Raw genomic sequence first — 12,538 nt, 5'->3', positions numbered from 1 at the left:
CTGGTGGTTGGGGAGGACATTTGTCAGCACATTTGATTTGGCACAGTTTTTTTATGCTGAATGCCCCTCCTGATGCAACCCTCCTGTTTATCTGCACTAGGTTCATGTACTGACATGTGCCTTCCGTGTTTGTAAACCCAGCCTGGGATTCAAACCCCTGGAAGCGTGGTACTTACCATTATACCACACAAGCTCACAGCTGGAGTTCATCCTTACAAACAACTCGTGAATTGTTTTGAAGTCTGAATTGACACAAAATTCTGAGAAATGAGGACATTAGGAAAAGGTACACCATAGGGTGCACCTGGTTCTGTGAAATTGCTTTATATATGCTTACTATGTTGTAGTACTTACTGGTTGTCCATCTGTCATGAATTTTCCACTGTAATAAACAGTGATCATTGCGTTCAATATGCAAATTTTTTTTCATTTTTAACATGTTCTCTCAGAGTGACACTATGAATGATGTAATTAATAGTGTTGATTATGCTGATGATTGGAGGATGTGGAAAGTAAAGTGAATATGTATAGACTCAGGATGTAGGTAAGCTTCATATAGACATAAATGATGTTGAAGACTCAGTTACACAGGTTTGTCTTACATCATTAATAAAGAAAATATACATTTTTCAATATTAAATTATATTATATTAAATTATATTATATTAAGTGGCGCTTGGATGGCTCAGCTATAAATTATGCTGCCTCACTAAAGCTGGGCTACTACTTTTGGCCCAGACACGTTTGGCTACGTCTTGGGAGGAAGGGGTCAAGACCCCGCAATGGCATGTGATTCTGTGGAAGCTTTTAGGTTTCCTCATGTTGCTTTGAAATCTCACTGTTAATTGCCATAACTATTTTACAGCTTTTATTATTAACTCTATTAATTGGCAATCAACCTATTAGAAATCATCCTTGCAATTGTGTTTTTAATTGCAATTTATTATATTTATTAATTCACTCACTTTTACAAGCTGCTTTATTCTGTTCGGGATCACAGTGGGTCCTGTATTACCTTTGACGTGGTGCCAATCCATTGCAGGGCAATGTACTCATCAACACCAAGGAGCAAGTTTAGAGAAACCAATGTACACAGATCAGCCATAACATTAAAACCACCTCCTTGTTTCTACACTCACTGTCCATTTTATCAGCTCCACTTACCATATAGAAGCACTTTGTAGTTCTACAATTACTGACTGTAGTCCATCTGTTTCTCTACATACTTTTTAGCCTGCATTCATCCTGTTCTTCAATGGTCAGGACCCCCACAGGACCACCACAGGGTAGGTATTATTTAGGTGGTAGATCCTTCTCAGCACTGCAGTGACACTGACATGGTGGTAGTGTGTTAGTGTGTGTTGTGCTGGTATGAGTGGATCAGACACAGCAGCACTGCTGGAGTTTTTAAATACCGTGTCCACTCACTGTCCACTCTATTAGACACACCTACCTAGTTGGTCCACCTAGTAGATGTAAAGTCAGAGACGATTACACATCTATTGCTGCTGTTTGAGTTGGTCATCTTCTAGACCCTCATCAGTGGTCACAGAACGCTGCCCACAGGGCGCTGTTGGCTGGATATTTTTTTGGTTGGTGGACTATTCTCAGTCCAGCAGAGACAGTGAGGTGTTTAAAAACTCCATCAGCACTGCTGTGTCTTATCCACTCATACCAGCACAACACACACTAACACACCACCACCATGTCAGTGTCACTGCAGTGCTGAGAAGGATCCACCACCCAAATAATGTCTACTCTGTAGTGGTCCTGTGAGAGTCCTGACCATTGAAGAACAGCATGAAAGGGGGCTAACAAAGCATGCAGAGAAACAGATGAACTACAGTCAGTAATTGTGCTTCTATATGGTAATTGAAGCCGATAAAATGGACAGTGAGTGTAGAAACAAGGAGGTGGTTTTAATGTCATGGCTGATTGGTGTACCTTGTGCATGTTTCTGGCAGATAAGAGATAACCAGACTAGACAGAGGAAACCTACACGGACACAGTGAGAACATGCAAATCTTATAGACAGTAACCACAGGCAAGAACTGGTGTATATAAAACCAAGTCCTCTGAACCTAAGCACCCACTCTACCAGCTGCACTAGAGTGCCACCCTAACATAATGTAGTCAATTTACAGACAATTTAAAGCTTCTTTTCCATGTTTTTGCACCACCTTGGACATGCAAGTTGCTGATTGTAGCAAATACCATCAAAGCAACCTACCATCTCTGACTTCAGCTACACTGCCTACAGCTGATGATAGAAAGTTTCCTTCACCTCAGACCAGTTAGACTGTTAGAAAGGCTCTGAGTAAAATATTAAAATAGATTTCCAAGATAACAGAGTGCAAATGTTTCCCGCATCATGGTGACTAATCACTATGAGAAATGTTACACATCATAGTGAAAGAGTTCAGCGGTGTGACGTTGATGCAGCTAATATAAAACATCTCAATTTATGTAAAACACTACATGCCTTCTTTGAGTGTACTTATCTCTTTGACTTTGTGGGGTTTTTCTATGTCATTTAGTTTCCTTTTATAACACAAAACATGCAGAAAGTTGATTGGCAGCTCTAAATGGCCTCTAGGTGTGAGTGAATGAACAAGTAATTTCCTGCACTGGACCAGAAACCTTATCCGGGGTGTACTCCTGCCTTGTGTCCGGTGTTTCTGGGTGGAAAGAGAGTTAAAAAAGGAACACAAAACAATAAATAATACTGCAGACTACATAGTGGCTCAGAGTACACCCAAGTTTGGACAGAAACAGATTACAGGTATTCAAAATACATATTTATTAAACAGAAATGAAATATACAATGTTGTAAAATGTATGTAAAATTAACTACACTTTAAAGTGAGGATACTGATTGTGCAGACATCCCAAGTTGCAAAAACTCATTTCAGGGAGGTACCCCCGGACCTGGACCTCGACCCTGACCCCCCAAGCCCAAAAACAAAAAAAAAGGGTAAAAAAAAAAACTTCTTGCAAACACCAAAGGACATGGGAGACAACAGAACTTAGGAGCTGCTAAATGAGCTACTAAGCTAACTGTTCGCGTTCACTAGATAGTGTGAAAGATAATAGATTTATGTTCTCTACATAGTGCACTAGATTGTATATTAGAAAAGAATGTATGTTCCTTACTTAGTGAACTAGATAGTGTACTAGATAATAGACTTATGTTTCTTACATAATGCTTTAGGTAGCGTATTAGTTAACAGATTCAGGTTCCCTACACAGTGCACTAAATTGTATATCAGATAACGGATTTATGTTCCCTACATAGTGCACTAGATTGTATTTTAGATATGAATTTATGTTCCCTACGTAGTGCACTAGATGGTGAATTAGATTGGTTTATGTTCCCTACACAGTGTACTAGATTGTATATCAGATCACGAATTTATGTTCCCTACATAGTGCACTAGATAGTGTATTAGATAACGCATTCATGTTCACTACATAGTGCACTAGAAAGTATAACTAGATGATGATTTGTGTTTCTTACATAGTGCACTAGATAGTGTATTACATAATTAATTATGTTCCCTACATAGTGCACTAAATTGTATATCAAATAACAGATTTATGTTCCCTACATAGTGCACTAGACAGTATATTAGACAACTGATTTATGTTTCCTACACACTGCGCTAGATTGTATATCAGATAACGGATTTATGTTCCCTACATAGTGCACTAGATTGTATTTTAGATATGAATTTATGTTCCCTACGTAGTGCACTAGATAGTGAATTAGATTGGTTTATGTTCCCTACATAAACCAATCAGATCACGGATTTATGTTCCCTACATAGTGCACTAGATAGTGTATTAGATAATGCATTCATGTCCACTACATAGTGCACTAGAAAGAATAACTAGATGATGATTTGTGTTTCTTACATAGTGCACTAGATAGTGTATTACATAATTAATTATGTTCCCTACATAGTGCACTAAATTGTATATCAGATCACGGATTTAATACGCGATCAGGGAAAAAAGTCTGTGTCGCCTGCGTGTGTGCGTTTGTGTGCGCTCTTGGCCGCTCGTTCTAGATTCCGGGAGATTGTATCTGACTTGCGGGCATCAGGAAGCCGCTATGTATATGCGGGAGACTCCTGGAACTTCCGGGAGACTTGGGATGTCTGCAGGTGGAATTTTTGCCCATTCTTGCTGAGTTCAGAACTTCACCTGCTCAAGAGTCCGTGGTCGTCACTGTCCAATTTTCCACATTATGATGTGCCATACTTTTTAAACAGGAGACAGATCTAGACTGCAGGCAGGCCAGTTAAGCACATGCACTCTGTGCCTATGTAGCCACACTGTTTCAGTGCATATAGACTGTTGAGCAAATCTTATACCAAGTAAGATTGGGCAGAAATTCAATCTGCAAAACTGTAATCAGTATCTTCAGTTCCCTAGTATTTGAAAAGTGAAATTCTTAGAAAACTGGTAAACATGCTTCTGCCCCGAGTTTTGCAGGCATCAAACTCTTCAACAGAGCAGAACATGCCTCGCCTCTGAGGCGCCAAGTATAGTCTCACACCTGCATAAATTGAAACCAGACCCAATTTGCATGATGCTTAACCAGGATAGAAGACTACTGTAGCTAAAAAGCCACAAACAAAAAGAGCAACAGGAAAATAAAAACAGCTGTCAAAATAACAAACAAACAAATTAACAAATGAAAAACACAGCAATGAACAAGCAGGACCTTCACTCCACCAACTGGTGCTGCCTGCTGCCAGCATTGATCCATACATAGTGCCTGCTCTGGAAATATGCTCAGGGGCAGTTGTAGCCTATTGGCTAAGGTACTGGACTAGTAATCAGAAGAAGGTTACAAATTTAAGCCCCACCACTGGCACTGTTGGCCCTTGAGCAAGGCCCTAAATCCTCAATTGCTTAGATTTGATGCTGTCACAACTGTAAGTCGCATTGGATAAAAGCGTCTGCTAAATGCTGAAAATGTAAATGAAAAGGGTGGTTCTCTCATGAAGGCTGAAGTTTTAAAAGTATTTGGCAACTGCAGCAAAGGAAACCCAGACCAGATCAAGCCTGGCATTACGGTATCAGAAAAAAAGCAGATTGCCAACTAATGAGCTGGCAAATATGTAAGTAAGAAACCATGATAAATAGAGACACTTTCACCTGGAGCGAATTAATGCTGAACGAGGTGCAAGTGACTGTCACTTTGGAGGAAGTGACACGTCAATCATTAAAGCATCCGAGCTCCCTCTGCTGGCAGTGCACATGATTCTGTAACCATGGGTGAGCTGCCTTGTGAGCTGCCTTGCTGTCTCAGCTGCCTAAGTAGAGAGGATTCTAATAAGTCATTGACTTATAAGGCAGATTATTCAAACGCGCTATTTAGACAGCAATTCCATCAGTTTTCACAACTAAGCTAACACAGTTAGCTTCATGCCATTCAAACCAATGGGATGGGGTGGCACAACACACTAGCATGTCAACTAACATCTCCCTTTGTGTACCGAAAACGGTTAAATTCGCTGACGAGCCCGAATTTGCAAATAAAAACACCTGTGCAAGTTTATACAAATTAAAAATCAATAATAATTTATTTACGTTTGAAAATAACTCCTTTAAATAATTTGTTTCTCCGCACCGTCCGCCATTTTTTTTTTTTTTTCAGTGAGAAAAGCTGTGCCACACTGAATGCTGGGATTGCCTCCACGGCTAAGGCAGCATCGGATGCTCACTCGTTCTTGAGTCAAAATAGCGTTGAAATATTAAGATACCTGCCGCTCAGGTGGCGCAGCGGTAAAAAAAGACGCGCTGCAACCAGGGCTGGATTCTGAGAACGTGGTATCGAATCCAGCCTTGCTTTACCGGTTCGAAGCGGAGTGGCTATATGAGCAACGATTGGCCGGTTGCTCATATGGGGGGTGGGACAAAGAACCGGATGTGGGTCTCTCTCTGTCAGAATGCGATTGCGTTCTCTGCCGGCTGATTGGAGGCGCTTACACAGAGATGGGAGAGGGTGCCCTTGGGGTGTGTCTCTCCGCATGCAACGCTGGGTGGCGCCAAAACTCGTCAATGTGTGGGTGGCAAAGATGCATCTGGCTGCTGCTCGTGTTAGAATATGGCTAAACACTTCAAACCCAGAATTCCAGCTCCAGACAGATAGAATATTATTCAAATGAAACTGACAGTTTATTTTGATCATCAGAGTTGAAAATGGTTGAAAAGAGTAAACTTTATATATATTGATCGACCATGAACAATGGCTACACCACTGTGGTTTACCTTAAAGTACACTTTTTAAGGAACTTACAAACAGAAATGTACACTTAATGTAAGCATTGCAGAAAACACATTAAATTATAATTAAAATTTACAACATAGTATTTTTATCAACCAGTAATGACTGACAACTTTTTAAACAGCTATTATTCATTAAGCTCATACATATACTATATATTTAGATCAAATAAATAATAATAATAATTCTATTCAGTCTGTTAGTACACAAAGTTGTTCATTTTTTTTCTGAAATATGACAGAAATGATGCTGGTTTATTATATTATTTAATGTTATTCATCAGTGATTGCTTATAATTTGTGATTATATGAAAGAGTTAAGTAATGGCGAGGTGATTCAGTAACAAGCTTTCAGATTAAGACTGCCACCAAGTGGTTATAATGACAAATAGACCAATTAGAATCCAGATAAAAGTGGTACTAAGAGTTACATGTATTTTTTTCTTATTAAAATAAATGTAAATAGACATCACTACACTGTGCATGAAACTTTATAAGGCCAAAACTATAAAAAAAATTAAAAAAAGACACGCATAAATGATCTAACTGACAAATTTCTTTTTTTATATACAGTGTATCACAAAAGTGAGTACACCCCTCACATTTATGCAGATATTTAAGTATATCTTTTCATGGGACAACACTGACAAAATGACACTTTGACACAATGAAAAGTAGTCTGTGTGCAGCTTATATAACAGTGTAAATTTATTCTTCCCTCAAAATAACTCAATATACAGCCATTAATGTCTAAACCACCGGCAACAAAAGTGAGTACACCCCTTAGTGAAAGTTCCTGAAGTGTCAATATTTTGTGTGGCCACCATTATTTCCAAGAACTGCCTTAACTCTCCTGGGCATGGAGTTTACCAGAGCTTCACAGGTTGCCACTGGAATGCTTTTCCACTCCTCCATGACGACATCACGGAGCTGGCGGATATTCGAGACTTTGCGCTCCTCCACCTTCCGCTTGAGGATGCCCCAAAGATGTTCTACTGGGTTTAGGTCTGGAGACATGCTTGGCCAGTCCATCACCTTTACCCTCAGCCTCTTCAATAAAGCAGTGGTCGTCTTAGAGGTGTGTTTGGGGTCATTATCATGCTGGAACACTGCCCTGCGACCGAGTTTCCGGAGGGAGGGGATCATGCTCTGCTTCAGTATTTCCCAGTACATATTGGAGTTCATGTGTCCCTCAATGAAATGTAACTCCCCAACACCTGCTGCACTCATGCAGCCCCAGACCATGGCATTCCCACCACCATGCTTGACTGTAGGCATGACACACTTATCTTTGTACTCCTCACCTGATTGCCGCCACACATGCTTGAGACCATCTGAACCAAACAAATTAATCTTGGTCTCATCAGACCATAGGACATGGTTCCAGTAATCCATGTCCTTTGTTGACATGTCTTCAGCAAACTGTTTGCGGGCTTTCTTGTGTAGAGACTTCAGAAGAGGCTTCCTTCTGGGGTGACAGCCATGCAGACCAATTTGATGTAGTGTGCGGCGTATGGTCTGAGCACTGACAGGCTGACCCCCCACCTTTTCAATCTCTGCAGCAATGCTGACAGCACTCCTGCGCCTATCTTTCAAAGACAGCAGTTGGATGTGACGCTGAGCACGTGCACTCAGCTTCTTTGGACGACCAACACGAGGTCTGTTCTGAGTGGACCCTGCTCTTTTAAAACGCTGGATGATCTTGGCCACTGTGCTGCAGCTCAGTTTCAGGGTGTTGGCAATCTTCTTGTAGCCTTGGCCATCTTCATGTAGCGCAACAATTCGTCTTTTAAGATCCTCAGAGAGTTCTTTGCCATGAGGTGCCATGTTGGAACTTTCAGTGACCAGTATGAGAGAGTGTGAGAGCTGTACTACTAAATTGAACACACCTGCTCCCTATGCACACCTGAGACCTAGTAACACTAACAAATCACATGACATTTTGGAGGGAAAATGACAAGCAGTGCTCAATTTGGACATTTAGGGGTGTAGTCTCTTAGGGGTGTACTCACTTTTGTTGCCGGTGGTTTAGACATTAATGGCTGTATATTGAGTTATTTTGAGGGAAGAATAAATGTACACTGTTATATAAGCTGCACACAGATTACTTTTCATTGTGTCAAAGTGTCATTTTGTCAGTGTTGTCCCATGAAAAGATATACTTAAATATCTGCAGAAATGTGAGGGGTGTACTCACTTTTGTGATACACTGTATATTTTTGTTTATGCATTTTCTCCCCTTTTTCTCCCTTTTAGCACGTCCAATTGCCCGATTGCGTCACGCTTCCTCTCCACCAATGCCGATCCCTGCTCTGATTGAGGAGAACGAAGCTAACCCACGCCCCCTCCGACACGTGCGCAGCATGCCGTATGCATCTTGTCACCTACACTTTGACGAGTGCAGTGCAGCTCAGCACTGCGTACAGAGAGACACACCCTGAGAGCACTCTTTTCTCATCTCTGTGCAGGCGCCATCAATCAGCCAGCAGAGCAGTCATGGGAGAGAGACCCCATCCGGTTTAGTCGCGCCCATATCTGAACAACAGGCCAATCGTTGTTCATGTGGCCGCTCAGCCTTAGCCGGCAGGCAGAGCTAAGATTCGATACGATGTATTCGAGATCCCAGCTCTGGTTCCAGTGTGTGTTTTTACCGCTGCGCCACCTGAGCAGCCTTGACAGATTTCTAACTACAATTGACTGAGCATTAGTATTTGAGCTATATTTCAACTGACCTAGATTAATGCTTCTGTACTGGATCAGCTCTATTTATATATATTTCTGCTGAGAATGTGTGCGACCTGGATTAACAACATAAATCTTCTAAATCAACAAAAGAGACACATTTGTAAAGCGCACCATAACCTACTAATGATTAACTGCATAACTTGCTATTGGTAAGACCATGGTAGCCTAGTGGGTAGAGCTTTGGGCTGTTAATCGCAAGGCTGAGAGTTCCAATCCCGGCTCTGCTCTGAAGGGACATCGTAGCCTAGTGGTTAAGGTACTGGACTAGTAATCAGAAGGTCGCCGGTTCAAGCCTCACCACTGCCGGGTTGCTGCTGTTGGGCCCTTGAGCAAGGCCCTTAACCCTCAATTGCTCAGACAGTATACTGTCACACTACTGTAAGTCGCATTGTATAAAGGTGTCTGCTAAAAGTCGGAAATGTAAATGTAAATGCTATGCTGCGACTGTTGGGTCATTGAGCAAGGCCCTTAACCTTCTCAGCTCCAGGGGTGCCATACAATGGCTAACCCTGCTCTTTGACCCCAAAAAAACAAAAAGAAATGTATATGTATATATGAAAAATAAAGGCGTTCTATTCTATTGCTTTCTTGCCATTATCAGAACAGTTTTGTTATCTGCCCATACTCGGTATCGGCCCATAGCTTGAATATCAGTATCAGACCAAAAACTGAAACTAAGTTCAAAACATCAGCACAGACTCAATCTGCTTTCCTAGACACTTAATTCACCTCATGTACATGTAATGAATGTATTGGTTGTTTTATAAACAACATCCCTACTATCCAGAGGCACTTTGTGTGTATACAAGACTGGAGCCCATCTGTTGCTCTGTACACTGTCACCTCTCTCTGCCCCATCCATCAACAACAAGTGACCCCCATGGCAGGGTGATGGACCATTTGTAGCTGAGCAACATTTCTATTTTTTAATACATGTATAAACACTTTTTATATCTCCTTATTCCTGAAAGTTGCTGTAACATTGCAAATTCCCCCTGTGGGATAATAAAAGGCTATCTTATCTTATCATGGAAATGACATGGGTATTGGTGGATTAGGTGCAGCAGTGCTGCTGAAATTTTAACACCTTACAGAAATATAATGTGATCAGAAACTGTCTTCTGATAAAAAGATAACACATTAAGACAATAGCTACAGTCTTTAACTGTACACCTACAACATGCGCCAACAGGGTATGTGTTCCTAATAAAGAGACCAGCAGTTTCTGAGGGATAAAAACAGATAAGCTGCTGCACTTGAAACACTAAAGCGAGCACAACACACACTACCATGTCACTTCTATCCTACTGTCTTTACAAAGTTGAGAAAGCATTACATTACACGCTGTATTTATTCATGGATGTGGTAGAGTAGGGTGACAAAGCATACAGAGCAGCATATGGGCTACAGTTAGTAATTGTATATTTAAAAGTGTGTCTAGTTTATACTAGCCAACCACTGCTCAGATCTGGTGCCATCAGCCAGCCAGGCGTATAAACAGAAATGATTGGCTATGTTGTGGGAGGTGGAGGAGCCCTGTTTCCCAGTGGAAGCACACCCACAAGGATAAAGTGGTTAATGTAATTAAAAATAAAATGTGCATTGGTCATAAGTAAACTAATAAATAAAATAAGTAGGAATTGGCAGTGTAAATAATTATGAAATAAACACTCCATAGATAGATAGATAGATAGATAGATAGATAGATAGATAGATAGATAGATAGATAGATAGATAGATAGATAGATAGATAGATAGATAGATAGATAGATAGATAGATAGATAGATAGATAGATAGATAGATACTTCATTTATTCAATAATTTCCTTCGGGATTAAATAAAGTGTCTATCTATCTATCTATCTATCTATCTATCTATCTATCTATCTGGTCATGGAGTGTTTATTTCATAATTATTTACACTCTGCCAATTCCTACGTATTTTATTTATTAGTTTCTTGGGCAGCACAGTGGCTCGGTGGGTAGCACAGTCTCTTCACAGCAAGAAGCTCCTGGGTTCGATCCCCAGGTGGAGTTTGTATGTTCTCCCTGCGTCTGTGTGGGATTCCTCCAGGAGCTCTGGTTTGCTCCCACAGTCCAGACATGCAAGTAAGGTGAACTAGAGATACAAAATTGTCCATGACTGTGTTTGACATTAAAAAGTGTGTAAAACATGATGTTTAAATCCTAATAAAATACAGTGTATCACAAAAGTGAGTACACCCCTCACATTTCTGCAGATATTTAAGTATATCTTTTCATGGGACAACACTGACAAAATGACACTTTGACACAATGAAAAGTAGTCTGTGTGCAGCTTATATAACAGTGTAAATTTATTCTTCCCTCAAAATAACTCAATATACAGCCATTAATGTCTAAACCACCGGCAACAAAAGTGAGTACACCCCTTAGTGAAAGTTTCTGAAGTGTCAATATTTTGTGTGGCCACCATTATTTCCCAGAACTGCCTTAACTCTCCTGGGCATGGAGTTTACCAGAGCTTCACAGGTTGCCACTGGAATGCTTTTCCACTCCTCCATGACGACATCACGGAGCTGGCGGATATTCGAGACTTTGCACTCCTCCACCTTCCGCTTGAGGATGCCCCAAAGATGTTCTATTGGGTTTAGGTCTGGAGACATGCTTGGCCAGTCCATCACCTTTACCCTCAGCCTCTTCAATAAAGCAGTGGTCGTCTTAGAGGTGTGTTTGGGGTCATTATCATGCTGGAACACTGCCCTGCGACCCAGTTTCCGGAGGGAGGGGATCATGCTCTGCTTCAGTATTTCACAGTACATATTGGAGTTCATGTGTCCCTCAATGAAATGTAACTCCCCAACACCTGCTGCACTCATGCAGCCCCAGACCATGGCATTCCCACCACCATGCTTGACTGTAGGCATGACGCACTTATCTTTGTACTCCTCACCTGATTGCCGCCACACATGCTTGAGACCATCTGAACCAAACAAATTAATCTTGGTCTCATCAGACCATAGGACATGGTTCCAGTAATCCATGTCCTTTGTTGACATGTCTTCAGCAAACTGTTTGCGGGCTTTCTTGTGTAGAGACTTCAGAAGAAGCTTCCTTCTGGGGTGACAGCCATGCAGACCAATTTGATGTAGTGTGCGGCGTATGGTCTGAGCACTGACAGGCTGACCCCCCACCTTTTCAATCTCTGCAGCAATGCTGACAGCACTCCTGCGCCTATCTTTCAAAGACAGCAGTTGGATGTGATGCTGAGCACGTGCACTCAGCTTCTTTGGACGACCAACGCGAGGTCTGTTCTGAGTGGACCCTGCTCTTTTAAAACGCTGGATGATCTTGGCCACTGTGCTGCAGCTCAGTTTCAGGGTGTTGGCAATCTTCTTGTAGCCTTGGCCATCTTCATGTAGCGCAACAATTCGTCTTTTAAGATCCTCAGAGAGTTCTTTGCCATGAAGTGCCATGTTGGAACTTTCAGTGACCAGTATGAGAGAGTGTGAGAGCT

This window comes from Trichomycterus rosablanca, chromosome 5 (assembly GCF_030014385.1).
Source record: "Trichomycterus rosablanca isolate fTriRos1 chromosome 5, fTriRos1.hap1, whole genome shotgun sequence".
In the NCBI taxonomy this organism is placed as follows: Eukaryota; Metazoa; Chordata; class Actinopteri; order Siluriformes; family Trichomycteridae; genus Trichomycterus; species Trichomycterus rosablanca.
This window is presented reverse-complemented; position numbering follows the sequence as displayed.